The sequence below is a fragment of the Peromyscus eremicus genome, chromosome 1 (assembly GCF_949786415.1).
Source record: "Peromyscus eremicus chromosome 1, PerEre_H2_v1, whole genome shotgun sequence".
Lineage (NCBI taxonomy): Eukaryota > Metazoa > Chordata > Mammalia > Rodentia > Cricetidae > Peromyscus > Peromyscus eremicus.
In genome coordinates, this window is record NC_081416.1 from 86,010,099 (window position 1) to 86,038,016 (window position 27,918).

General features: G+C 46.4%; 1 protein-coding gene across 2 annotated transcripts in view; it reads left to right on the top strand.

The window, feature by feature from the left end:
• Plekha7 (pleckstrin homology domain containing A7) overlaps window positions 1-27,918 on the top strand; it is a 191,768-nt gene that overhangs the window by 43,801 nt on the left and 120,049 nt on the right. The window lies entirely within an intron of this gene.

The window sequence follows — 27,918 nt, forward strand, 5'->3', positions numbered from 1 at the left end:
GGGGCAGTTCAGAGGATGAACTTCTTTAGCCCAAGACCCTGAGGGCACAGGGACAGTGTGCCTGGAGGGATGGAGGGCAGCTACTTTCTGGGTCTGTCGTCTGGAGGTCAGTCCAAGGCCATGGGGGCTGGAGTGGTGAAGGGAAGCCGGAAGTTTGAGAACAGATGTGGGTTCACGGAACTGGCAGGTTCTGGAGGAAGAGATGCTTCTCCATCCTTGGCCAGGTCCTGCGTTCCTCACTGTCCCCATCTGGATGCTGGGGGTTAAGTTGGCTCCAGGCTTTGGGAGACCTCAGCCTTGGGTGTAGCTGTTACACAGCCATTGTTGTTGATATTTATTATTTAAGCACCTCTCCTGTGGCTGAGCAGCCTCCTGGTGGAGGGTGGAGTATCTCTTGAGCTGTGGGCTCCCTTTGCACCCCGTTTTTCTGAGTTTGTAGGTTGCACCTGCCTTTGCTGGGGGACACGGCTCCATTCCTCACATGAGTTAGCTTCATGTGACTGAACAGCTTTCCCAGAATCCGCCAGGAAATTCTTCCCTCACCTTCTGACTGATTGTAGCAACATTTCTTTCATTTTGGGGTGCGTGTCTCCCCCACTCCAACCCTTCACTCACCTTGAGGGCCTAGGTGGCCCTCACCCACACTGCCATGGTGCCAGGCACTCAGCTCTCGGGAAATAAGGACTGGGGCATTTGGAATCTAGTGTGTTGGTAACTTCTTGGCTCATTCCTGTTTCCTGGGTGCCCGTGCTTCTTGCATTGGTGCCTAATGCTTGGCGACAGCAGCAGGCTTCCTTAGGGCTGGTGGGACTTGAGGCTGTGCGCTGGTGACAGGAGCAAGCATGTGTGTTCTGGTCAGAAGGAAACAAGTTTCAGACCTTGAGGAAGGGACTGAAAGGATGTGGCTCAAGGAAGTGGGAAGCCAAGAGAACAGGAGGGCATGGAGGAGATCTGGAAGTGAGGAGTGTGAGTTCTACCCTGGTGGGACAGTGGAGGGGCCTTGTCAGTACTAGTACTCTGGTCCCAGAGGGTCCTGGAGAGAGCAGAATGGAGCTCAGGTGGCTTTGGCCAGTGTCAGGCTCCGCCCCACTGCACCTGGGCGTCCCCACCTCCCAGAAAGGACCACAGCTCCCTCCAGGAGCCAGGTTTGTGGGAGAGCTTGAGCCAGGAACCACAGGCTGATAAAGATGTTTTTCATTCTGGGGGCGTTAATTAACACAGATTAGATTTCAGTTGAGTGGGCCTTTTGTTGCAGAAGCCTTTCTAATCAAGATGGTTTCGGTACTTCTGTGGTTTCTCAGAGTCAATTCAGGTTCATTACCTTGGTCTGTTACTGCCCTGGGCATTCAGACCCGATGTTATTACTTATGGTCAGTTTTTTTAAGCTTGGTTTTCTCCTGGGCTGACGTCTCCCTCAGATATCTACACCCAGGAAGGATGCTGGGCCCGGAATAAGGGAATCAGGCATGTAGGCACACTGCTTGGCTGTGAGATTTCATTAAACATTTACAAACATGTTTTCTGCAAATTCCTGACATAATCTGGCACAAACACGATGGGATTTGGATTCTCTTCCTCTAGTCATGTTTATTAATAATTCCACCAGCTCCCACTGTGTGGAGAGAAAGTGGAAAGTCATCAGAAGTGGTACTGAGGATGGCAGACTGAAGTGGGAAAGGGGACAGTGGCTGGTGGCCTGTCACCGAGAGCAAAGGGAAGAGCTGGCTGGCTGGGCTGGACCCTATCACCAAGCCTTGATTCTTCCACTGCTGCTTGGGCCTCCACACTGTTTCCTTTTCACAACTTCTCTGTGGTTATGCCTGCAAAATTCTAGCAAGTTCAGAGGGGACAACAAACCATCCATCATCATCCAACTACCCAAGATCATGAGAACCAAAATTTTGCGTTTTTCCTTCTAGATCCCCCCCGCCCCAGGCATTTAAAGTAGGATTGAGGTCTTTATGTTTTCCATATAAAAATCTTAGAGAATAGTTAATTCTTTTTCTTTTTTTTTAAACATTTTTTTTTAGATTTATTTATTTATTATGTATACAGCATATATGCCTGCAGGCCAGAAGAAGGCACCAGATCTCATTACAGATGGTTGTGAGCCACCATGTGGTTGCTGGGAATTGAACTCAGGACCTCTGGAAGAGCAGTCAGTGCTCTTAACCTCTGAGCCATCTCTCCAGCCCAATTTTTTTCTTATTATAGAAATAATGCATGTTTGAGTTAGGCATTGATGGTGTACATTTATAATCTCAACACTTAGGAGGCTGAGGCTGGAAGATGGCAAGTTTGAGGCTAGCCTGGGCTGCACAGCAAGATCCTACGTGAACAAAACAAAAGAACTAATATATATGTGAGCATGGAAACCAGGAGGGAGGAGCACAGAAGTAGAAGCACAGTTCTGCTGTGTCCCCCGGGGACAAGCCCTCGACCGTCCACACACTCACAGATGAGCATAGTTCCTCTCCTTCCTGCCGGGGCCACGCCTGTGCACCCTTCCCCTCCTCTTATCTGATAAATGTGTCAAGGCATGAAATTCTCTTCTGAGACATGAGCTTTAAAAAATATTTACTGAAGCTGGAGAGATGGCTCAGTGGTTAAGAACCCTGGATGCTCTTCCAGAAGACCCAGGTTCAATTCCCAGCACATTCATGGCAGTTCACAGAGGTCTGTAACTCCAGTTAGTTCCAGGAGATTCTGCACCCTCTTCTGGCCTGCACATGCTGCACAGATATACATGTCGGCAAAACCCCTAAATGATGGTGATGTTGACAATGCTGACAACCACGAAGATGCTAAATTGAGGGCCAGCGAGATGTCAGGTAAAAGCACTCGCCATGGAGCCTGACCCGAATTCAGTCTTTGGGCCCCACGTGGCGCAAGGAGAGAACTAACTTTAGTAAATTGTCCTCCAGTCTTCCTGTGTACACTGTAGCATACACATGCATGTACACACACGTACAAAATACATAAGCCAGCAGAATGGCACACACCTCTCTAATCCAGCACTTAGGAAGCAGAGGCAGGTGGATCTCTGTGAGTTTAAGGCCAGAAACTTCCAGAGCAGTTGGGGCTACATACATAGTGAGGCCTTGTCTCAAAAAACAAAACAAAAAACTCAAATAAATAGTAAGTAAATAACTAAAAATAATCTCCTGAGGTGCTGGAGAGATAGTTCACTAGTAAAGAGTGCATAGTGCGCTTGCAGAGGACCTGAGTTTAGTTCCTTGCACCCACATGGGGCAGCTCACTATTGCCTTGAACTCCAGCTCCAGGGGATCTGGTACCTTCTTCTCCTTCTGCACTAACATACATATACCCTCCTCCCTAACAGCCACATAATTAAAATATTTTCAAAATCACCAGGCATGGTGTATCACACACCTTTAATTTCAGCAGAGGCAGGTGGATCTTTGTGAGTTCAAGGCCAGCCTGGTCTACATAGTGAGTTCCAGGACATAGACCCTGTGGTTCCCCCCAACACACAAATTTTTTTGAAGTCTTCATTGAGATGAAATTCATGTAATATAATAGTCTCATTTTATTTTTTAATTAAAAAATTAACAACCATCTATTTTATGTATATTTGTGTTTTGCCTGAGTGTATGCCTTTGCCCACGGAGACAAGAAAAGGGTATTTGGATCCCCTGAAGCTGGAGTTACAAATGGTTGTGAGCCACCATGTGGGTTCTAGGAATCAAAGCTGGGTCCTCTGCAAGAGTAGTCAATGCTTTTAACTGCTGAGCCATTTCTCCAGCCCTATATTTAATTAATTAATCATTTTGTTTGTTTGTTTGTTTGTTTTGCTTTTTTTCAAGACAGTTTCTCTGTGTAGTCCTGGCTGCTCTGGAGCTCACTCTGTAAACCAGGCTGGCCTTGAACTCAGAGGTCCACCTGCCTCTGCCTCCTGAGTTCCGGGATTAAAGGCATGCTCCCCATCACCTGGCTTTAGTTTTTTGTTAATGCCTGTAAGTTATAATGTGCTTAACACATTTGTTGCCAAATACATTTCTGTATCTCAGCTTATGTATCCCATATGGTTTTGGTTTGAAAATGATGGTTGCAGGCTCTTGCGCAAATGCACGTGTGCTCACTCACTCCGTCCCTTCCTGTCTCATTCTTCCTCCCCCACTTCAACCCCCTCCCCATCTCTAACCTTTCACTCCTTGTTGTGATGTGGAAAGTCTTATCTCCTTTGTCAAAGCACTTCCTTAGCAAGGGTGACTAATGCTGGCCGGAACCAGGAAGGTGACAATGGCCACTTTGCACAAAGGTAGCACTTACCTTCCACTTCCAGTGTTTTGGGGGTGTGTGGACTGTCTGGTGGCTCGTTGTGTTCTTTAAGTGCACCATAGCTTTTGCACAGATAGGTGACAGTATATGTTCCAGAGACTGGGTGGTCGCACTGCTTCCTGTCTCTCGCCTGAGTCAAGTCAAGGCTAGAGTTAGGCTGGCTGTGGTGTCCTGTGCGGACAGATTGGGGGTTAGGGGTACAGCCAGGAGGTGACTATGGATCTCCCACAAAAGAATTTCCCTTTTCCACGTCACAGACCTGGCTTATATGTAATTAAAATAGAGCCATCTCTGAACCTCACCGAGGCACTGTCCTGTGGTCAGTAGAGGGAGCCACTGAGGTGGCTGATGGGAGAGTGATGAGCTATGGGTCTGATGTTTGTTGTGTAACTTGACCAAAACATTCATTTCCTCTGGGAGTCCACACTATCAGTGAGTGGTGACTTGTCCTGGAGGATTGCAGCTCTCTAAAGAACTGCATGTGGGGCCATGACTGATACCTCTTCCCTACAGACCTAGCACAGTGCTGGTGCAGGGTGAGCATCCAGAGTGTGTGTGTGTGTGTGTGTGTGTGTGTGTGTGTGTACCTGAGGAAGGGGGGTGAATGTGGTCAACACATTCCTATGACAAACAGTAACGAGATTTCTGTGAGTGAAGCCATTTCCTAAATCTCCAGTCTGCTTTTTGAGCTGCTGTGTAGTTCTCTGGACTCTCCATGCATCTAGGTGCTGGAGTATTTCTGTTCACCTTATTTGGACTTGAGAGTTTGAGATGGATAAGAGTCCATCATGGCTGGAAACCATGGCAGCAAGCTGCAGACATGACAACAGGAGCGGGAAGCTGAGAGCTCTCAGTTTGAACCACAAGTTGGAAACAGAGCAAACTGGAAGCAAGCAAGGCTTTTTACTCTCAAATCCTGCCCCAGTGACTCCCTCCATCAAGGCCACACCACCGAAACCTCCCCAAACAGCACCACCAATGAGACCAAGTTTCCAAGTGCCTGTGACTATGGGGGACAGTCTCATTCAAAGGACCACAGCCTCTAACCATCTCTCCTGTAATCTCACTGAGGTGACCTTCATCTTACATAGCCAGGAACATCCCTTAGCCCTTCCTCCCTTTACTCCATTCTAGAACTTTCTGAAGTTATCTCTGCTATCTTGTCATTCCCTAGCTCATGTGTGATATGATCTGAACCTAAAATCACAAACTCCTGTCAGGATTTTCTTTGTTTCATTGACTCTGAGCTCAAGTGTACTGTTGTTTCTCCTGATATGCTGAATCAACTGGCTTATTCAATTCAATATCCAACCAAACTGCTTCTGTATGCCAGGCCCTGTGGCGGATGCTGAGAAATAAAAATGACGTCATGGCTCCTCAAGATACACCTACATGATAAAAAGGGGAAACAACCATAAGACAGCAAGTATCCCCATGAAGATTTGTATAGAATGGGATGAGGGGGGGGTGGCGTGCCCCATGGGGGAAGGAAGAGGGAATGCTGAGCGGGACAGAGCCAGCAGTTGAATGGCCCCCATGGTGGATAGAAAGGTGCCATGGGAAGGGTAGCAGAAGGGTGCTCCTCCCTCCCTTTCTCCTTCCCCCCACATCCTCTCTCCTGAGGGTCTGTTACAGCCTGCACCTAATGGCTCACTACGAGTTTAGATTTTCCTTTTTGTAGGGTGATGTCTTGGTTAGGGTTTCTGTTGCTGTGAAGAGACATTTATAAAGGAAAACATTTAATTGGCTGGTTTATGGTTTCAGGTTTAGTCCATTATCTTCGTGCTGGTATGCAGGCAGACATGGTGCTAGAGAAGGAGCTAAGAGTTCTACATCTTGATCTACAGGCAACAAAAGCAACTGTGTGCCACACTGGGCATGGCTTGAGCAGATATGAGACCTCACAGCCCACCTCTACAGTGACTCGTTTCCTCCAACAAGACCACACCTACTCCAGCAAGGCCACGCCTCCTAATAGTGCCACTCCCTATGGGCCAAACACTCAAATACATAAGTCTGGGTAGGGACATACTTATTCAAACCACCACAAATGCCTAGCATAATGTTTTTGTCTGCAACAATTTTGAGAAATATTTGAGTAAGTTTTCAAACTCTATCCATGCAGTTAGGGAGGTACACATGTAGAAATGATTTCTATAAAAACAAAACAGAAGCTGGGCAGTGGTGTCGCTTGCCTTTAATCCCAGCACTCAGGAGGCAGAGGCAGGTGGATCTCAGTGAGTTCAAGGTCAGCCTCGTCTACAAAGTGTGTTCTAGGACAGTGAGAGCTGTTACACAGAGAAACCCTGTCTCAAAAAAAAAAAAAAAAAAAAAAGGGAAAAACAACAAAACACCAAAATAAATAAATAAGCAGAAGCCAGGGATAGGGCGGGCGAGTGGTTAATATATTGTTTTTTGTTTGTTTGTTTTGTTTTGTTTATATAAGTTACATTGTTTTATTCCCTTTCCAAATAATGTTCTGAGTCATTTCTGTTTCAAATAATCTTAGAATTTCATTAATTCTTTTTGTTTTGTTTTCTTTTGAGACAGGGCTGACATAGCCCAGGCTGGCCTCAAACTTTCACAGTAGCCAGAGATGACCTTGAACTTCTGATCCTCCTGCTCCTGCCTCCTGAGGGCTGGGATTACAGTGTGCCCGTTCATGGTTTATGTGGTGTTGGGGATGGAACACAGGGCTTCACCGGGCTAGATAAGTGCCTACCAGTTGAGCTATGTCTCCATCCCTCATGGTACTGATTCTTTATTCTTCAGTAGTGTCAAGTAAGAAGACTTATGATTATGTTTTTATTCAGTAACTCCTGTTATTATTAAACTGTGTAAGACCAGGCATTCTGCAAGCCCCGTTTAGCCTGCGATGTTCTCTCCATGCTTGTGTTGAAGTGTGCTTTTTAACTGGCACAGCTCAGAACTTCCAGTCTGACTGATGGTGTAGATGCCTCTGTGTCGGAGGGGTCAATTTCTGAACCTTGTCCAAGACTCTCGGATTGAATCAGTTTTGTAGTCAAGTACATCTTACTATTTTATGAACTCATTATAGACCTTAACTCAGCTTCCTGGAGCTGGAAGGGGAAGGGACACAGACTAGCTTTCTTTACATTTTCCTGCAGAGTAAGCAGGACTTTTGTATACTTGAACAGGAAAATAAAACTAGAACAACATGTTCCTTTGCAGACAAATGGGTGAGTTTAAACCGGTTAAACTAATTAGCAAAGAGTTTGTGTTGAGCCCTAAATGAAGTGCTAGTTACCCACACGTTAGCATTTAATCAGCCCAATGCACTTGGTGTGAACTTTGTCAGTGTGAAGGCTATTGATGCAAAAATAGATGGAGCATAAGATGACAGCTTCATATCAGGGTGTGTTTGTGTGTGTGTGTGTGTGTGTGTGTGTGTGTGTGTGAGAGAGAGAGAGAGAGAGAGAGAGAGAGAGAGAGAGAGAGAGAGAGAGAGAGATCCCAGGGAGAAGTTTCATTGCTTTCAATTTTTAAAATTTTATTATTATGTGTTGTTCATAACGTGCAGACATGGGCATAGCACACGTGGAGGTCAGAGGACAGCTTTGTGGAGTTCCTGCTCTCGTTCCACTGTATGTGGGTTCTAGAAATCAACCTCAGGTTGCCAGGCTTTCCCTGAAGGGCATGTCTGGTGGAGGCTGCCCCTCTTTACTCAGCAAAGCTTAACTGGTCATCTCACCTCTCCCGTGCTGGTGGGGAGGCTGACCTGAGCAGTGAGGCTGCCGGGGTTCCTGTCCTCGGACCCTACTCTAGCTGAGTGACCTCAGTTATATGACCTAATGCTTCCAGGCTTTGTTTATCAAAACCATCATGACCTCTGTGAGGTGGGAAGGGTTAAAGAAGTGGTACAGAATTCCCAGTGTTGCATGTGGCAAGTAGGGAGTACCCAGGAGATGTTATTTAAAATAGCGAAGGGATTCTGGGGTAGAAACAGAATGCTTTCCAGCTTTTCGGGAGCTGACAGTTGTGTGTGGGAGGCAGGCATGGAAGGGGTGATTTCTCCATGTGTGCTGAGTGCCAAGAAGGATTCACCAAGTGTTGTGAGAACGAAGAGGCAGGGGGTAAGTAGCTGGGAAGAAGTGAGCATGGAGCTGAAAGGGAAGATAGATATAGATATAGATATAGATATAGATATAGATATAGATATAGATATAGATATAGATTTATTTACCTGTATGAGCGCTTTTGCCTGCATGTATGTGTGTGCACTGCCTGCATGCCTAGTGCCTCTGGAGGTCAGAAAAGACACTGGATCTCCTGCAACTGGAACTATGCATGGTTGTGAACTGCTATGTGGGTTCTGGGAACCAAACCCAGATCTTCTGGAAGAGCAGAAAATGTTTTCAATCACAGAGACAAAAGAAATCTAAGGGTAAGGATAGGCATGCGGGTCTGATGCCAGATTATGGGGTGAGGACAGGCGTCAGCTAAGGTGTCTGAGAGACTTTGATGAAAGTCCAGTGGCACTGGAACACCTCATTGTGAAGGGCCCTGTGGACCGTGCCTAGGGACCAGAACTCTTCTACACCAACATATTCCCCTTCCTTGCACCCCTTTCTTTCTTTGTGTGTTTTTGGGTGTGTACATGTGTGTGCAGGAGCACATGTGAATATGGAGCCAGAAGTTGACATTCGGTGTCATCTTCTCTACTTTGCAATCAATCTTGTTCTTTTTTTTTTTTTTTTTTTAAAGATTTATTTTATTATTTTGTGTGTCTGGGTGTTTTGTCTGGGTGTCTGGGTGTTTTGTCTGTGTGTCTGTGCAGCATGTGGGAACCTGGTGCCTTAAGAGGACAGAAGAGGGCTCTATATCCTCTCGATCTAGAGTTAGAGATGGTTGTTAGCTTTCATGTGGATGCTGGGAATCGAACCTCGGTCCTCTTCAAGAGCAACAAGTGCTTTTAACTGCAGAGCTAACTCTTGAGCCTCCTCCATCTTTTTTGAAATAGTCTTATTGAACCTGGAGCTCACCAGTTCAGCTAGGCTGGCCTGTCAGCCAGCTCCAGGGATCTGCCTATCTCTACCTTCTGTGCACTGGACCATAGATGCATGCTCCCCATTTTCTACATGAGTGCCAGTGATCAAACTCAGGTCCTCATTCTTGCAAGGCAACTACTATTTTACTAACTGAGCTATCTTCTCATCTCCCAAGCTGCCTGCCTACCTGTCTGTCTGTCTATCCATCTATCTTCCCCGTCCATCTGTCTGTCTGTCTGTCTGTCTGTCTGTATCTATCTCTATCTATCTATCTATCTATCTATCTATCTATCTATCTATCTATCTATCTATCTATCTATCTATCTATCATGTGTATGTGTGAGTGCACACACAAGTGTCTGGAGAGATGGGGAGTGTAGGGAGGGATATGTGTGTACCATGGTACCTGTGTGGAGGTCAGAGGATAGCTTCCAGGAGTCAGTTCTCTCCTTCTACTGTGTAGGTCCTGGGGATCAAACTCAGGTTGTCAGGCTTGGTGGCAAGTGCTTTTACCTGCAGAGCCATCTTGCTGGCCCTGTCCTTTTGATAATAGTTTTCATCACCCACTTGTTGAAAATACAGTAGCTTTGTCAGTGTTCACCAGAGATGTTTAAAATACTCCACTCCCCAGGTCCAGACTGTTCTTCCATGCTTCACGGATAACTGGCATAGCTACATATTGAACAGGATTACCTAGTCCTCTCACTTTTCACATAGAGTTTGGGAGTCTGCAGCCCTCATTTGGGGTAGGGTTTTAACCCTTAGAAAGCACAATGGCAGTGTAGGAAGTGCTTGTGACCCTGTCTCCTCTGTGGGGCACTGTGTATTCTGCAGCCCACGCACAGCAAGTCAGGACCTGTCAACAGTGAGTTCTCTAATGCTGTTTTCTACAGAAACCTCACTTCAAAGCCTGGAGCCTTCACACTCCCTGACTTGCCATTTCCAAATAGCAGTGAGGAGACTTTGTGGGCAGGTTCGTGGCATCCCTAAGTTCCAGATTCTAGGAGCCTGTGCGAGGCCCTTAGAGTGTAAGTCCTTCAATACATCAGAACAGGTGCCACAAACAGTTCACACCCTGTGCTTTCCAAACCCTAAATGCAGCCAAGCCCAGGGCCCAACTTCTTTTAGCCTTCGCTTTAAGACTTGTATTATCCTACTATATGATACGAGGTAAGGAAAGAAGGCTTCTTACCATCAGGAGAGCTCAGACATAGGGGTCTTTGGCAGGAGACACATCCATTCCTCCATTCCTCTTTTGGACTGGGTATGCATGACTGGATTGTCTGGAAGAAGGAACTGGAAGGAAGCCCAGAAGGGTCAGCCTTGGGCTGGCTCGACATGCATGGCTTCCCAGGCTGCTGTAGCTTGTCCTTTAGCCTCTAGCAGGACTGGGCTCAGGAAGCCGGCTGCCCTTGTGGGGAAGAGCTGTGGCCACCACTGTGGGTTCCTACTGTCCCCATGAGAACATGTTTGAAGGGAGTGACTTCCCCACTGAGAGAGGACAGATTGCAGTCAGGGAGGGAGGTTGATACCTGTCTGCTGTGATCAAGCTGGAGCAAGTTGTGCTCCCCGAAAACAACGTCAGTATCATCAGGTGCCTGGATAAGTGGACGAAGCAGTAGCATCCTACAAGGCCAGAATAATAAGGAACCAACTGCACAGGACTGCTAATCCTCTTCAGGTCCCTCAGGAGCCACATCTAACCTTCTCCTGAGTCCATCAAACTGCCCAGTGTGGCTGATGCTGCACTTGGGTGCAGAGTCTCTTCCCAAATCTGCTGCCGATCCCCCATGTCCCCTTGCAGTCCTTCATGCCCAGAGAGTTCCAGACACCCATGGATGAGGGTTTTTAGCCTGCTCCCTGCTCAGAAATATGATGGACCTTCCTTTGCAAAGCTGATAATGTCTGACTGTCTAGCCCCTTTCTCCCAGCAGGCATCCACTGTGTAGCCCATTGGTAACTGAGACAATATCAGAATCACCTGGGAAATCCCCCCCCCAAATCCATCCATCTGCCATGCATCTCATCTCTTCCTTTCTCCCCACTTAGAAACCAAGTTCTAGAGTGTAGGGGTACATGTGAAAGATTTGCCATTCTCCAGGGACTCTTGAGACTGTTGGGGAAAGTGGACAATAGTCAGGTGTGTGTGCTGTGACACCAGAGAAGGGGTATCTATGTAAAGGCAGGGGGTCTGCTATGGATGCCAGAAAAAAAACAAAAAACAAAAACTAGTCAATCTCTATATTAGGAGGAGTAATGATGATTTTTGTATTATGGAGACCTGTTTCATGTTAAGTTTGATGGATTGACTGAAAAGTATTAACTGGTTGGGTATGGTAGTGCATTCCTTTAATCCCAGCACTTGAAGGCAGAGGCAGCCCCAGAGGCCTCATTTCTTTTGGGAGGTTCAGGGAAAGCAGAGTCTTAATATGTAGCCGAGGCTGGCCAGAAACTCCTATGTAGACTAGGCTGGCCTTCAACTCACAGAGATTTGTCTGCCTCTGCCTCCTCAGTACTGGGACTAAAGTCATGTGTGACACCCAGCTCGAGTCCTTTGACAACACCAGCCTCCAAGGATGGAAGATGAAATGGAGTATCTAAGACTATCTGTGGAAGAGAGTCGGTGCTCAGCTAATACTGGCTATTGATTGTGGCAATTGTTATCAAAGGAGGAGATATTTTCTCCAGGATCCTTGGAGGAGAGTATAGTAAAATGTCTTCAACACTTTGCTCAGCATGTATTCAGAGTTTTACAATCCTTTCTGTCATATCACGCCTGAACATGAGCAAAGAGTTACTTCAGTTTATTGAATGGATTCCTAGGTGGGAGAACTCCTACGAGATAAGGCACATTGCATTTTAAGTGTTTTTTTTTTTTTTAAATTATCTTTTATTGTCACATATTCACTGTACATAGTGATGGGTTTCATAAAGGCATTTTCTTACAAATACATCAGGTATCCTGCCCCCTCTTCCCATTTCTTCTTGTAGACCAGAGGTTCTCAACCTTCCTAATGCTGTGACCCTTTAATACAGTCTTTCATGTTGTGGATGCTGTGGGATGGCCTTCTGTATGCTGTGAATGTGTGTTGCTCTCATTGGTTGATAATAAAGTAGTTTTGGCCAATGGCAAGGCAAGATAAGGCTAGGTGGTACAATCAAACTGAGGACAGAGATGAAGGAAGGAGTTGAGGCAGATGCCAGCCACACACTGAGGAAGCAAGCCATGAACCATGTGGCAAAGCATAGATAAGAAATATGGGTTAATTTAGATGTAAGAGCTAGCTAGTAATAAGCCCGAGCCATCAGCCAAACATTTATAATTAATACAAGCCTCCTGGTAATTTGGGAAGCAGCTGCCAGGTATAATTGGGTGTACAGGACAGAATGTCCCCCGCCTCTGGTTAGAGTGGAAGGATGACCTTGACCCTCCAGACCCCTCCCTGGCCTGCCATCCCAAGTTCTGCCACCTCCTCTAGCTTAGCAGTCTGTATTTGAAACGTCTCGGGTAATTGTGCTTTTCTGGCTGTTTGGAATCCCTGGACTCTGAGCTGTTTGGCTTCCTTTCTGCTGGTGCTCCTGGGTGATCTGGTCACTGGCCCTTGTTGTTTAAGGATCGCTTAAGGGCCACTGGGCGTGGGTATCTGATGAGAACTGGTGTGCAAACAACTCCCGCGTGTGGCCTCTGAACATGAGGGGTTACCAGTTTTTCTACTTGGTATAAAAACCCATCTTCCCAGTCTTTCTCCTGCCCCAGAACTTAATCAGGACCACACCAGAGCTTTTATCATTTAAGCCTGCAGTTGATCTGACAGGATTTAATGTTATAAAATTAGGAGTTTGGCTCAGCAGCAAATTCTTGATGTTCAAAAATCCTCTGACTTTGGGAATGTGGCTCAGTTGGTAGAGTGCTTGCTTGGTATGCATGAGAACAAGCCCACACCTCTACTCCTAGTACTCAAGAAGTGGAAGTAGGAGAATCAGCAGTTCAAGCCAGCCTGGGCTACAAGAGACCCTACCTTTAAAGAAAAAGAAGTGGGGGGAGGGGCCTGGAGAAACAGCTCAGCAATGAAGAGTATTTATTGCTTTTGCAGAGGACAAGGGGTTAGTTCCCAGCACCATCATTGGGTGGCTCACAATCACCTGTAACTTCCGCTTCAAGGGATTCCATGCCCTCTTCTGGCTTCTAGGTACCTCTGCACTCGAGCGTGTGTATATATACAGACATATGCACGTGTGTGTGTGTGTACACACACGAAATAGAGAAATGCACATACACATAAATAATAATAAAATGAATCTTAAGGACAAAAAGCAGCCTGTTGTTGGTTGTTTTTGCTCTTTGCTCTTCTGAGGAGCCTGCCACCCAGCTCCCAAATAAATCACACATGGAGGTTTATTCTTAATTATGAATGCCTGGCCTTAGCTTGGCTTAGTTTCTAGCCAGCTTAAATTAACCCATCTACTTTTTGCCTCTGGGCTTTTCCCGTTCTCTAACTTCTGTAAATCATAACCTTACTCTGTGGCTTGCTATGAAGCTGGGTGGCTGGCCCTTAGAGTTCTCCTCCTTCTCTGGCTCCTAGATCCTTTCTCCCAGATTTCTCTTTCTATATATTCTCTCTGCCTGCCAGCCCCACCTATCCTTTCTCCTGCCTTGCTACACAGCTTCATAGAGCTAAACAAATGCAACATAAACAAAAGTAACACACCTTAAAATAATATTTGACTACACACATATATACTGATAAAGCTAAAAAAGAATCTTTTTTTTTGTTTTGAGATGGCAGGGTCTCTTTGTGTAGTCTTGCCTGTCCTGGAACTCTCTATATAGATCAGACAAACCTCCAACTCACAGAAATCCTCCTGCCTCTGCCTCCTGAGTGCTGAGATTAAATGACTGGCAGCTGATCGTGTTTGCTGTGCCCCTGGTGTTACTGAGTAATGTTTGGTCCGCAGGGTCTTGGTCTCTAGGACTGCTTTGGAAAGGCAGGTTTTTAATTTGAGGCAGGCATCCAGAGCAGCTATTCTGAGTCATTCAACTTGACCTTGAGCATCTGCGGTGCTATTCTTTGAAGTGGGAATTTTATGAAGTCTGATTTAAAGGGGAGTTAGTAGTTTCTACTATTTTAAAGGACTTTTAAGAGTCTTCTACCATCTCTGGGAGGAACAGGAAGATTGCCTAGGTGGAGAAACTGCTTTGCTCAGATGGAAGCTTTAGCACAGTGCTCTAGAGCCTTTTCAGAATTTGTTTTTATTTCATGTATGAGCATTTTGCCTGCATGTATAAGTATGTGCACCATGTGTGTGCCTGGTGCCCTCAGAGGTCAGAAAAGGGCACAAGAAACCTTGGGACTGGAATTGCAGCCAATTGTGAGCTACCCTGTGTGTGCTGTGAACCTGGGGCTTCTGCCGGGGCAGTCAGTGCTCTTCTTGTCTGAAGAGCTCTCTTCAGGCCCCAGGCTCATTTTAAAACTGTGATGTGGGGTAAAACGCCGTGAGGTTCTGATGCCCCATCTTTCTTCACTCAATCTGGCATTCAGTTGCCCTCTCTTAACCTGTTTTGGGATTACAATGGGAATGCCACCTGAGCATTCCCTCCAATAGGATGAGAAGCGGTCATTCAGTGCTTACGTGGCAGCTGTGAGTGGGGACCACCATTCTGTCTGCCTGTCAGGTGCCCTAGCACTCAGCATTCTCCTCCAAAGTGGCCACCTGTTATGTGCTCTAGGCAGGATGGGAAGAAGAGAGAAATAAAAGGATTCCAGAAGTAGAGAAATTATTGCCAGTAGAAGCTAGGCCAGAGATCAGGGCCCCTGCCATTAGCTGTTCATATATCCTTAAATGAGTCCTGTAGCCTCAGGTTTTCCTTCTGAGATCTGGCTAAGGATCAGTTCTGTATTTTCAATGAAGGAGAGTCTAAACCCTGGAGTTTGAAATTTAATTTATCCATGTGACTTTGGGAAAGCCACGTAAGCACGATGCCTCAATTTTCTTATCTGTAGAATGGGGATAAGGAGGGTTAATTGAGCTCATACATGATTTTGTTCTATGTTTTTGGTTTGTTTGTTTTGTTGAGACAGGGTCTTTACATAGCCTAGGCTGTAGCTTGAGTTTTCCTGCCTGGCCCACAGTCAGGACAAATCTCTCTAACCTGCCAGTCCCACAGCCACTCAGACCCAACCAAGTAAACACAGAGACTTACATTGGTTACAAACTGTATGGCCGTGGCAGGCTTCTTGCTAACTGTTCTTACAGCTTAAATTAATCCATTTCTATTAATCTATACCTTGCCACGTGGCTCGTGGCTTACCGGCATCTTCACATGCTGCTTGTCATCGTGGCGGCTGGCAGTGTCTCTGTCTCTCAGTCTTCCACTTCCCAGCTTTATTCTCCTCCTTGTCCCGCCTATACTTCCTTCCTAGCCAATGGCCAATCAGTGTTTTATTTATTGACCAATCAGCAACACATTTGCCATACAGAACATCCCACAGCACTAGGCTGTCCTGGAACTCGCTCTGTTGACCAGACTGGCCTCGAACTCATAGAGATCTGCCTGCCTCTGGCTCTCAAGTGCTGGGGCTAAAAGTTTGCACCACCACATCTGGCTTGTTTTTGTTTTTGAGAATGGATCTCATGTAGCCCAGGCTGACCTCTACCTCTCTCTCTAGCCAAGGATGACCTTGAACTAATCCATCTGCTTCTGCCTCCTAAGGGCTGAGTTTATAGGCATGGGCTGCCATGCCTGGTTTGTGTGGTACTTGGCCTTGAACCTAGGGCCTCCAGCATGGCAGGCAAACACTCTACCAGCTGAACTACATCCCTAGCCCCTGAGCTATGTGAGGTCCCTGAAGGAGTGAGATCCTGGAGGGCAGAAAAGCTCTGTAAACTGGTTCATTCAGTGACTACAGTGTACCACAGGTCCTCTTTGAAAGCTGCCCTCAGCACAGCAGTGAACAAAGCTGCAGAGTCCATTAGCAGCAGTTCTCAACTTGTGGGTCGAGACCCTTCAGGGTCGGACATCCTGTATATTAGATATTTACATGACGATCCATGACAGCAGCAAAATTACAGCTATGAAGTAACAACAAAATAATTTTATGGTTGGAGGGGTCACCACAACACAAGGAACTGTATTAAAGGGTCACAGCGTTAGGAAGGTTGAGAGCCACTGTGTGTGTGTGTGTGTGTGTGTGTGTGTGTGTGTGAGAGAGAGAGAGAGAGAGAGAGAGAGAGAGAGAGAGAGAGAGAGAGAGAGAGAGAGAGAGAGCTGACTTCCACAGAGGAACCGTGGGTACTTCTTATGGCCTTTCACCATGGTGGCTTTATTTTCTGTATATTAGGCTTTGATGTGAGTTTTTTTTTTTTTTTGTTTTGCTTTGTTTTTGTAAGATTGTACTGTTAAACAGAACAGAATAGAAACCTATTTATTTTTTTAAAATCAAATGTAGTTTTGTGTGTGTGTATATGTGTGTGTGTGTGTGTGTGTGTGTGTGTGTGTGTGTGTGTGTGAATGTCTTCCTTGTTGATCTCTGCCTTATTCTTCCTGCAACCCCAGACAGGGTTTCTGTATGTAGTCCTGTCTTGGAACTTGAACTTGCTCTGTAGATCAGGCTGGCCTAGAACTCACAGAGATCCACATGACTCTGCCTCCCGAGTGCTGGAATTAAAGGAATGCACTGCCACAAACGGTAAATGGTAGCTGCCTTATTCTTCTGAGTCAGGGTCTCTCCCTGACTGGTAGACTGGTTGGCTAGCAAACTCTGTGATCCCCCGGTCTCCCCAGCCCAGCCCCCAGCACTGGGGTTCCAGGTGTACACTGTGGAGTCCAGCCTTTCACATGGGTGGTGGGGATTCAAGCTCAGGTACTCATGCTGGCATATCCCCAAGCCTGGGTTTCACACATAGTTCACCCCTCACCTTTCCTGTACCCAGCAGGTTCCCCAGAGCTCAGAGGCCTTCTTTCTTCATGCATAAAAAGGCAGTCAATAATACTGTACAAAGGAGATCTGAGAGCTAGATGCTGTGTTCAATGAGCTGACACCCATAAGCCCTTGGCATGTGCTGGATTCATAGCACATGCTCTTAAATACTAGCTGCTTGCAGCACCTCTGGTTCCAGGGGTTCTGAGTCAGTGGCTCAAATTGGAAGCTCCACTGGTTTCTGGAAGGGAAACCATGCTGTCTCCTCTCCGTGGTCTTGTGGTTCCAGAGGGCCTTGGAAACAGTCTCCTTTGGAGGAATACAAGGCTCGGGCTGTCAGGAGACCTGGGCTTTCCTGAGGGTCATCAGCGGAGAGTGTCCCAGCTGGATCTCACTCTGGGTGTCCTGAAGAGGATGAGCCTTGACCTGTGGTTCTGAAGGCTGCATCATCTCTGATTTTATGGATATTAACATTTAACCCAGCTGTGTAAAGACACGCTGTGGGGGGTACCAGTTTCTGATGGGACCACGTGTGTTTCTGAAGGGCATCTGCGGTCTCAAGGGTGTGTGTGTGTGTCACTTTGGTCTTGCTCTTCAGACACTTTTTTTCTGGGTGTATTTTTTTAAACTAATTGTTTCATTTTTAGTTAGTTTACAAAATAATGGGTTTCGTTACACCGTTTTCATACACTTGTATCACTAACATCGTACTTTGCTCACATCCATTATTACACTCTCTGGGCTCCTTTCATTTTGTTTTTAAGAGAGTCTCCCGATGCAGCCTGGGCTGATCTTGAGCTCTTGGTCTTCCAGTTTCAGCCTCCTGAGTGTTGGGATTACAGGTGCCCAGCCTTAGTGGCGTTGCTTCTTGGAGCCAGGCAGTAGGTAGAGTTGGAGAGAGATATGCCACTCCTTGGTGGAATGCTTTACCCAGGGTGCAACTGGCTGCTGGAGCTTCTGAGGGTTAACTCTCTTTCCCGAAGAGATCCCAGGGGCTCCTGGAGGAGCCAGCAAGTGTCTACAGCTCTGGGAAGCCACAGGGGCCTTTTAATTCTGCTTCAGTCAAGTTGACCACCTTGGACTTGCCAATGGAAAGTGAAAAATACTGGATTCCTTTGTTCTCTCTCTCTCTCTCTCTCTCTCTCTCTCTCTCTCTCTCTCTCTCTCTCTCTCTCTCTCTCCCTTTTTTTCCTTCTTCACTGCTAGGGACCAACCTTGGGGCCTAGTGTACCCTAAGTAAGCACTCTACCATGGAGGTGTATCTCTGGCCCATGCTATCTTAACAATGATAATTATCTTAATTTTTAAACACAATTATGTCAGGCTGTTAATTTGCTCGTGAACGAGCATTTGCAGATACAAACCCTCTGACAGCCAGCAGGGGGCAGGAGAGAGGAGATTTTTCTGTCCAAAGTACCTGTCCCCTCCTGTGTGCCATGCAAAGGAGCCAAAGACACCAGGTGGAAGAACCTGGTCTTGTACCATGGGCCAGCAGGGTGAATGCTCAGCCCCACAGAGGAAAGCTCTAAGCTCTGGGGCTTTAGGAAGGAGACAGACCCATACAGGCCATTTTCCTAGTGGCCCTGTCCTTAGTTCTTCCTGCCCAGCCTGTGTTTGGCTTGGTCCACTGGGCCTGTCTGTAGTCTCCTGGTTTCTTCTTCTCCTGCCTTATCTGGGTCACAGCAGATCTGGGTGCTGGTGTAGTGCAGCTGGTCTTCACCACAGTCAGTTAGTTCTCTGGGCAGCTCCTTCACCCCTCTGGTCTCCTAGGGCAGAGCCTGCCCTTTGTTCTTTGCTTTATGTGACCCCATGTGACTGTAAGTCCTTGGTGACTGATTTTGGTCCTGTCTTCTCAGAAAAGCAAGGCCCTTTCAAGAGTGCACACTTCCACTAGCCCAGAGAACTCTATCTCTGTCTCTCAGCTCACTTTAACCCCCCCCCCCCCCCCCCCCCCCCCCCCCCCCCCGCCATGTGCCCTTCCTAGAGTACTAATAGCAATAACAACTCCAGGAGTGGCGATGTGCCCTCAGATGGCCTGGTCCTGGGGTGGCATGCTGTGCACATTACCATTGGTTGCCACAGGTGGGGAGACTGAGGCACAGAGGGGGAACCAGCTGGCTGAAGGTCACAGCACCGATTGGAACTGCTCTGAAGCTTGGCTGTTGCTCTGGCTGTAGCCTGCTTCTCTCCTTGCCGCCTGCTCCTTCTGAGTCTCAGTCACCGCTTCTTATCTCGGGGCTACCGCAGCAGCTCAGAGCCGGTTTTCCATGGCTGCTTCTGACAGCTGCTTCATTCCAGCCCTTCTCCGGTCCGGGGAGAGGAAAGCCCACACCTGGGGCTGGCAGGGTCCTCAGAACTCATTCTCCCTGGTCTCTGCACATGGTGAATGTGTTTATTGCTCTTGTCACACCGTCTCCTGAAGTACAGGCACATTAAGGATGGATATTATTTTCATAAAAGCCACTGGGGAGAAAGGGAAAGGAAAGACAGAGTTTGGGTATCTGAAGGAATAATTGGATTTATCCAGTCATTGTGGGGAGTGACAACATGCCAAGAAGTGCATTTGATGGTGCTTGTGGGTCTGGATTTGTCAGGCATGTGTTTTTAATTACTTTGTCTCTGTTGTCATTATTTTAATAGAGACATAATTTTGAGAATGGGGTTCATTATTTAATTAAACATTATTCAGCAGAGTTGGCAAATGAGCCGCTCCTGTTGCTCAGTGCTGCCCCCCAGTGTGTGCTGCATGGATTGTCAGGGTTCAGAAATACCAGGCAATAAACATACATTTTAAATTCCATCAAGCGTCAATTAATGCTTCTACAAGGATGCCAGGACTCAGGACAAACATAAGCATCTGTCATCACTGTGTGCTCAAGGAGTGCCAAGACACTGGTTCCAGTGACTTCTAGTGATTCACAAATGCCAGGCAAAATCCATCCTTTTCCTTAATTCCCTGGAGAGTAAGCCTCGTCACAAACACGTGTGGCCTGCACATGGGACTGGAATAATTGCTGCCTTTGGGTTTGTTAGAGAAGATGAGTCCCTGAGGAAGAAGGGCCCTGGTGGTGTTGGTACATAAGACGAGGTGTTTGTTTCTATCTTCGGTTTGCTAGGCTCAGGAAGGGTTTTGGCTCGAGACTGTATTGAGAAAATGTCATAATTTTTATGTCTGCAAAGTTGTGCTGCCAGACCGCTGTTGGCTTCACGTTTGCCAGCTTGTGTCTGCGCTCAGAAAGATTCTTGGGAAGAGCGGCAGGCTCCAGAAGAGGATGGGCAGAGCCCAGATTCATCCGAGGGTAGATTGGGATTGAGTCCGCTTGCCTCCCTGCAGTGGCTTTGACAGGTCCCTCTGGAAGATGAAGTAGACTGTGAACTGGTGACCTTGTGTGAATGGCAACAACCACAGTCACCACACACATGTAGTGATCAGTGTTTACTCTCTTCCCACTAGATGACTGTTGAGGTAGTTAAGGAGAGGGAAGAGATAAGAACAGAGATGCTAAATATAAACTTATCTTTTTTGTTTGTTTGTTTATTGGTTTGAGACACAGTCTCCCTGTGTAGACCAGGCTGGCCTTCCAGCTCACACAGATCTGAACAGATCTGACTGCCTCAGTCTCCCCAGAGCTGGGGTTAAAGGTGCCTGCCTCCACACCCTGTTCCGGACCTGTTTTTTTTTGTTTTTTTTTTTTTTTTTCAAACATAAAGAGATCAAAGTATTAGCGTATCTTACTTATTAATTAGGGTATTTCCTCCTTCTAATCTTTAATTACTCTCTGCATAACCAGCTTTCATTGATGAAATGGTTCTGACAGCATGACATCCGGGACTGTGGCAACTGAGCACTCTTTGTTCATTTATTTCTTCATCCTGTTCCACCATGGATTCTAAGCAGCTTGTGGGAAGGGGTAAAAATGACTTAAAAAAATTACACAAGAATATACGTCCACTTAGGAGATGAAGCTCGAGAACAGGGGCGCAGGAGGGTGGGAGTAGTACCATAGGCAGAAACACGCCCAGTTTTGGAAGGCTGTGTGAAAACATGGCTGCCTGATGGGCCTGCCAGTCCAGCTGGATCTCAGAAATTGTCCTCCCCACTACCCCTTCCCAACCCCTAGCACACTCTCTCTTCCGGAGAGCCCAGGAGGCACCAAGATGAAATTGCTTTATCTGGCCTTGTGCTGTGACCTGGGTGACTTCAGGCATTTAGAAGGGGCCATTTCGGGGAGCTTATTTTAAGAAACGTTTTATTATCGTGACACTCAAGCCTTGCAAGTGGCTCCAGGACCTCACACTCTGGTGGGCTGCAGTGATAAGGGGACCAAAAAAGGGAGTGTTGATGTGGAAGGGATGCTGGGGTGAACGCTGCTGCCTTCTGGAGGTCATCAGGAAGCATGCTGCTGCCCAGGCTCCTGGGAAGCTGGCCCAGAGCATCCAGCTGAGATGCTGATCTTGCTGGGTCACAGAGGGTAGGCTGAGCAGGTGCTGTGAGCCTCCAAGGGAGTCCTTGCTTGTCGGAGTCAACCACAGGTCCATAGCTAGGAGAGCCCCTCTCCTCACCTGCTCTCTGTTAGCCATCTCCTGCGGCCACTCACTGCCTCCGTGACCTCCACCCCACATCCACTAGACATGTCCAGCTCATAAAGCCTTTGCCCCCATCCTCTCAGGTCATAAAGCTGGCCTCCATTCTCAGCCAGAAACCAGGACATAGCCTTGGTTCTCCTTTACCTTGTTCCTGTAGTAAATGCCATTGGTTCTAGTTTCAGGCTGCTGGGCCAATTCCCAGCCTCTCCCACGGCACACTGCAGGGGCCTCGTGGCCTCTGCCTGCTTTTCCCCACTGTGTGTTGTCCCTGGCACTGCACTCAGGCTGTCCTTGAAGACTAACAGCGATGGGTTAGTTTCCTTATTTCACTATGCCTTGGTTTTGTTGTCTGTGAAATCAGGGCAGCAATAGGGCTCATACCAAAATGCTTTCAGGAGGATTAAAGTCCTTCACATACACAGAGTTCTTAGCGCAGCCCAGAGCACACAGCTAAGCACTGGATAAATAGTGGATTTTTACTGGTTGCCGATGATTTCTAGGCCATCCTCTGTATAGAAGCTACAGAAACTTTTGTAAGAAACAACTTTGATCTTGTCTCTTATAGCCCATCCCCTGGTTTGGAAGAGAATTGAATTTCCACTAGGTATTACATGGCCATAAGCATCTCTCACTATATTGACTCCCCAGCCTTATATTTTATGGCCTTGTCCACAGGCCACCAGGTTCCCCTGCTCATGCTTTTTCCTTTTCATGGACACCCTTAGTTTCTTCCCTCCTCTTTTCATGCTTGGACCAACCTTCTTTAGAGCTTGGCTCAAATGCCACATCTTAGGCCTTTGCTGATGCTCCCCTAACCCCACGTGTGGCTGCTTTATAGTCTTTACCTGCCCTTCTCTGTTCTGATACTACTGTATCTTGGGTGCTTTCTGGGCCTTCCTTGGAGAAGCCCTAATTAGTCCTTACCAAGGACTGAATAATGACACCACCACTTCTTTCTCTAGATTTTTTTTATTATTATTATTTTGTGTTTTTTGTTTGTTTGGTTTTTTTGTTTGTTTGTTTGTTTGTTTGTTTTGTTTTTTGTTAGAGCTGAGGACTGAACCCAGGGCATTGTGCTTACTAAGCAAGCGCTCTACCACTAAGCTAAATCCCCAACCCCTTATTTTGTGTTTTGCCTGTATATGTCTGTGTATCACATGTGTGCCTGGTGCCTGAGGAGGTGGTGAGTCTCCATGTAGGGAATTGAACTCGGGTCCTTTGCAAAAACAAGTGCTCTTAACTGAGCCAATTCTCCAGTGTCCATCACAGCCTATGCCCAGTGATGCCATCACTTCTTATTTCCTGCGTCCCATACACTTGCCCAGTTCTGTTATTAAATCCTTATTACCCCACAGTAGGAGTAACTGTTTAAATCTTGTTTTGGAGTTGAAGAAATGGGAATCTAAGAAGGAAGAACAATTGATACCAGGTCACACAACTGTGAAGAGAATGAGCCTAGATTTTACTTAGGTCCAAGTCTGTGGACTTTTTAGATAACTACAGTGAGATGAGAGAGTTCTTCCCTGGTTATGGGCGCCGGCTGGGACCATCCTCATTTGAAAGTGAATAGTCTTCCCTTCCTGTGTTTTTTGAGCATCCATCATGCTATAGTCTTGTGTGGGGTGAGAACTCAAAAGAGGTACCCGCTAGATTCTGTTTAGTTTTGATTGTGAATTGATCTGAGACTACCTGGGTGATCACTGCTAAGGGTGGTCCGTGTGTTAAACTAAATTTTTTAAGTTTAGAAAGTCTCTTAGTTGGGCTCCAAACTGCAGGCTGCCAAATCGGGGGAGGGGTGGTGGTGGTGGAGCTATCCTACTGCAGACTCCAGCTGGGAATAGAACTAAGTGCTAGAGAGCAGCTCCCACAAGGCAAGTCACCACCACATAAACACTCAAACAAGCAACTAAACAAATAAATAGAACAAGGGCTTGTTTCTGGGTTCACTCTAGACTTTTTATTTTAGATTCTCTTAGAGTAAGTCCCTGGGAACCAACCTTGGGTCTCCTGCAGGAGTAGTAAGTGTTCTTAAGCACTGAAACATCTTCCCAGCCCCTTAATTATTGATTTTATCAGAACTCAGGCTGGAGAAATGGCTCAGTGGTTAAGAGCACTGACTGCTCTTCCAGAGGTCCTGAGTTCAATTCCCAGCAACCACATGGTGGCTCACAACCACCCATAATGAAATCTGGTGCCCTCTTCTGGCCTGCAAGGACACATATAGGCAGAACACTGTATACATAATTAATTAATTAATTAATTAATTAATTAATTAATTTTAAAAAAAGAATTAAGTGTTTAAATTTTTTTTTTATCAGAACTCTTTATTTGTGTGGCTTTTGGTCTCTGTCTATGGAGCAGGAAGACGTTTCACCCCAGGTCCCACATCTCATGCATGTTGGCTTCCTTGCTCATGTGTTTAGTGTGTCTTCTCGTCTGTCCTGGGGCCAGCTTTCTGGCCCACCTGAAGCTACTTTCAAAATTCAGGATTGGTTTTTGTTTTAATACAGAGTCACTTTGTGTTGCAGTCCAGGCTGATCCGGAGCAGCTCCTGATTGCCCAGCTTTTCCTCCCAGCATGCCTGGATCACTGGCTTCAGATCATCAGCCTGATGTCGAGTTTGTTTTTGTTAACTTCCTTCCCAGAAACGGCTCTGGACTAATCAGAGTTCCCAGCATTAATGGCTCTGCTTTCCTCCCCTCTGTTCTCTCTCTAAACAAAGACTTCGTGTTTTAATAGGCACAATAACAGTAAAATTAGCTTGATTAGGCTCCAGGTGGATTTAAAATGTAACCTAATGGCATATCTGCCTGGCTTGGAAGTCATGCGTTTTATTTTGTGCACAGGATGTGAGTGTCACAGTGACTGGCGTATGGAAGGATGATTGAATTAAAGTGGCCATCTTTAGATCCTGCCTCATGGTTTTTAGCCTATTAAAACTGGAGAAACCTGGTCCCACAGTCTGGAGCCCATCCACCTGCCCTCTGTCCTTGATGTGTGTTATACCACAAGTGTTAGCACAGTCACCCTCCGCCTCTACTCACTCCTCCAGGAACCTTCGGGGTTCTTGGAGAGCTCAGAATGGGAGGTAGGGCCTCTGAAATGACTTAGCAGGCAAAGATACCCGCTGCCAAGTCTGGCAACCAGAGTTCAATCCCCAGGACCCCCTTGGTGGTAGGAGAGAACTCATGCCGGAAGTTGTCCTAGCTTTCCTCATGCACATCATGGCACACATGCCCTTCTCTCGAATAAATAAGTGTAAATTTATTTATTTATTGGTTGAGACTGGGTTTCTCTGTGTAGCCCTGGCTGTCCTAAAACTAGCTCTGTAGACCAGGCTGGCCTCGAACTCACAGAGATCCATCTGTCTCCTGAGTGCTGGGATTAAAGGTGTGAGCCACCACAGCTAGTAGCTCCTTTCTGTCCCTGCAAGTCCTCGTGTATGCTTTCCTTAAGTAGCAAAGCCCCATGCTGGGGTGCTAGCTACTCCATCTAAGTGCTTTTTCATCTCTACTAAGAGGAAGTCGAGGCACAGAGCACCTGTCTACTTATCAGCTAGACATGATTAATGTGTGACTTGTGTGTGTGCATGGTGGCCCCAAAAGGCCTTGGAAAAGCAGGGGTTTTGTTTCTTCCTTTGGATCAAAGGTGTAGGCTTTATGTTCCCTGAGCTCACTAGGAACCCAGAATATCACACCTAGTATTTGAATAATATAGTAATTAGCATACAGTGGTAATATTTGGGAGCAGGAACAGAACCTTTTGCCCCTGGTCATGGCTGCTTCATTTTGGAACCTTTACTAAGTTCCTGGGCATTGTTATAAGCACAGCCCAGGAGGTAAATGTAAAAATAATTTTCTTGCCAGTTTTTTTCTGTGTGGTATCCTAGCGACGATGGTCTGGCTGTCCTTGGATGTTGGGGCACTGGCTAGGATAGTGTCAGCACTGACCAAAAGGAGGGATATGAAGGGCACAATCAGAGTTGGCCTTTTAAAAATCAATGCAGTGGCTGGAGAGATCACTCAGTGGCTAAGAGCACTCGCTGAGCCTCATCCTGTAGCCCATGCTGATCTTGAACTCATAGCAATCCTCCTGCTTCAGTCTCCTAAGCTTTGTGATTACAGGCACGCACTACACACGCCTGTATTTTTAAAGGTTTCCTAAATTTGGTTATTTTTAAGCAGTCATTTTATGAACTGATCATCAAAGTAATATATGTTTATTGTCAGACAAGTTAGCAACACCAGAAAATCTCAAGGAAGAAGATAAAAAGCCCACCATGGTTCTGACATATTGGCTCAATGCCTGCTTGTCTGCTTTACTGAACCATATGCTGAAATCAGACATACCCCGTACCACCCCGGACAGTAATTTGTGCATACTAAAGTTTGAATACCTGTGAGCTAGAAGGATAACTGACAAATCTCTACAAGAAGGCTGGGGGCAAAATGATTCCTCTTTTAAGATAAGATCCAATCCCCAGTGCCCAGTGTGTGCGGGTGAAGATGAGCTGTTTTCCTGTTTGCCCTGAAGGTTTGTTCCATTCTGCTTTCGTATTAGGGTTTTACAGTTCTGATATGGGCTAATAGATTTACTTGTGAGGCTCTTGTGCCATAGCCACCATATGCTTGCTGCAGGGCGTGAATGAAGTCAGTTATTAAGAAAAAGGAGCACCAAGTAGCTTCATGGAAAGTGCTTCTCCCCACCCCTGGTCAACACATGCACAGTCAGGATCATCTGCCTTAGAATTTTTTGTTTATTCTGCAGTAAATATTCTATGTGTATTTCACTACATAGCCCAGGCTGGCCTCAGGCTCACAGAGCTCTGCCTGCCTCTGCTTCCTGAGTGCTGGGATTTTAAAGGCACTTGATACCTTGCCTGGCCCCAAGTGGGTCATTTTTAAACTTGAATGTGTTTTACTGTAAGGATGTATCACATTGTATTAGCTAGTCTCTTATGTGTTTAGGTCATTGTAATTATGTACTGTTATGCAAATGGTGACACCAGTGAGTGCATTTTGTGGATAAATAACTAACTGTGGAGCTGATGGCTCACAGAAGCTGAGTGTTTTTAAGTCTTTTATTTCATATTGCCAAATTGTTCTCAGGAACATTGTACACATCCTACAAGAGGTCTGTCTATTTCCCTGCACTGAACTAGAAATTATTCAAAAGAATCTTCCACAGCATTCCTGTTCTTTATTTTTGGATGGCCCAGGGTTTCTGTTCATTGCTTGGCTAATTTGGGTGAAGAATTTTATTTTAAGTGAGGCTAGAGATAAGTGAATACTGGTGACTGACTTCTTGTGGCAGGCTGAGCTTGCTATCCATTTTTTTCAAACTGTCCTTGATAGACATCTAAAGACAGTATAGTAATACTTAAAGGGCACATACAGTTTTAACAAGTGAATTTGGTATGATTTTTAAGGTTTCTTTCTTTTTCTTTTTAAATTTCTTTTTAATTTTTGTATGTGTATAGGTGTTTTGCCTGCATGTATGTATACTACAGGCATGCCTGATGCCAGAGAAGGCTGAAACAGGGCATCAGATCTCCTAGAACTGGAGTTGGAGGTAGATGTGGGTTTAGGACTTGAACCCAAGCCCTTTGGGGAAGTAATTGGTGCTCTTTTTCCCCTCCAGGACAGGGTTTTTCTGTGTAGTCCTGGCTGACCACAAACTCAGAGATCTGCCTGCCTCTGCCTCCGGAGTGCCAGGATTAAGGGCATGTGCCACCACCTGGCATGGTTGGTGTTCTTTGCCATCTTTGCAACCCCACTGACTTCATTTAGTTTTGTATACATGTATGTGTGTGCTCGTGTGGTGTTGGAGGCCGTTTCTAGGTTTCCTCGTGGCTTTACCCAGCAGGTCTGCATAGAGAGGATGATTAATTAGACCACAGGCCTGAGTGCACGTGTCTGGGATGGTCTGCACTTGGCTGTGCTAGGGGGAGGTCTTTTGCTCCACCCTTTGGCGTTTCTATAAATATCATAGGGCAGAGACAGTCGAGGCCCGATGGATTAGGATCTAGGCCCTCTGGAGGCTATTCTGTATTTTTTATCTTTCTCTCTCCTTGTAACTATTATTTCCTGCTGCTTCCATTC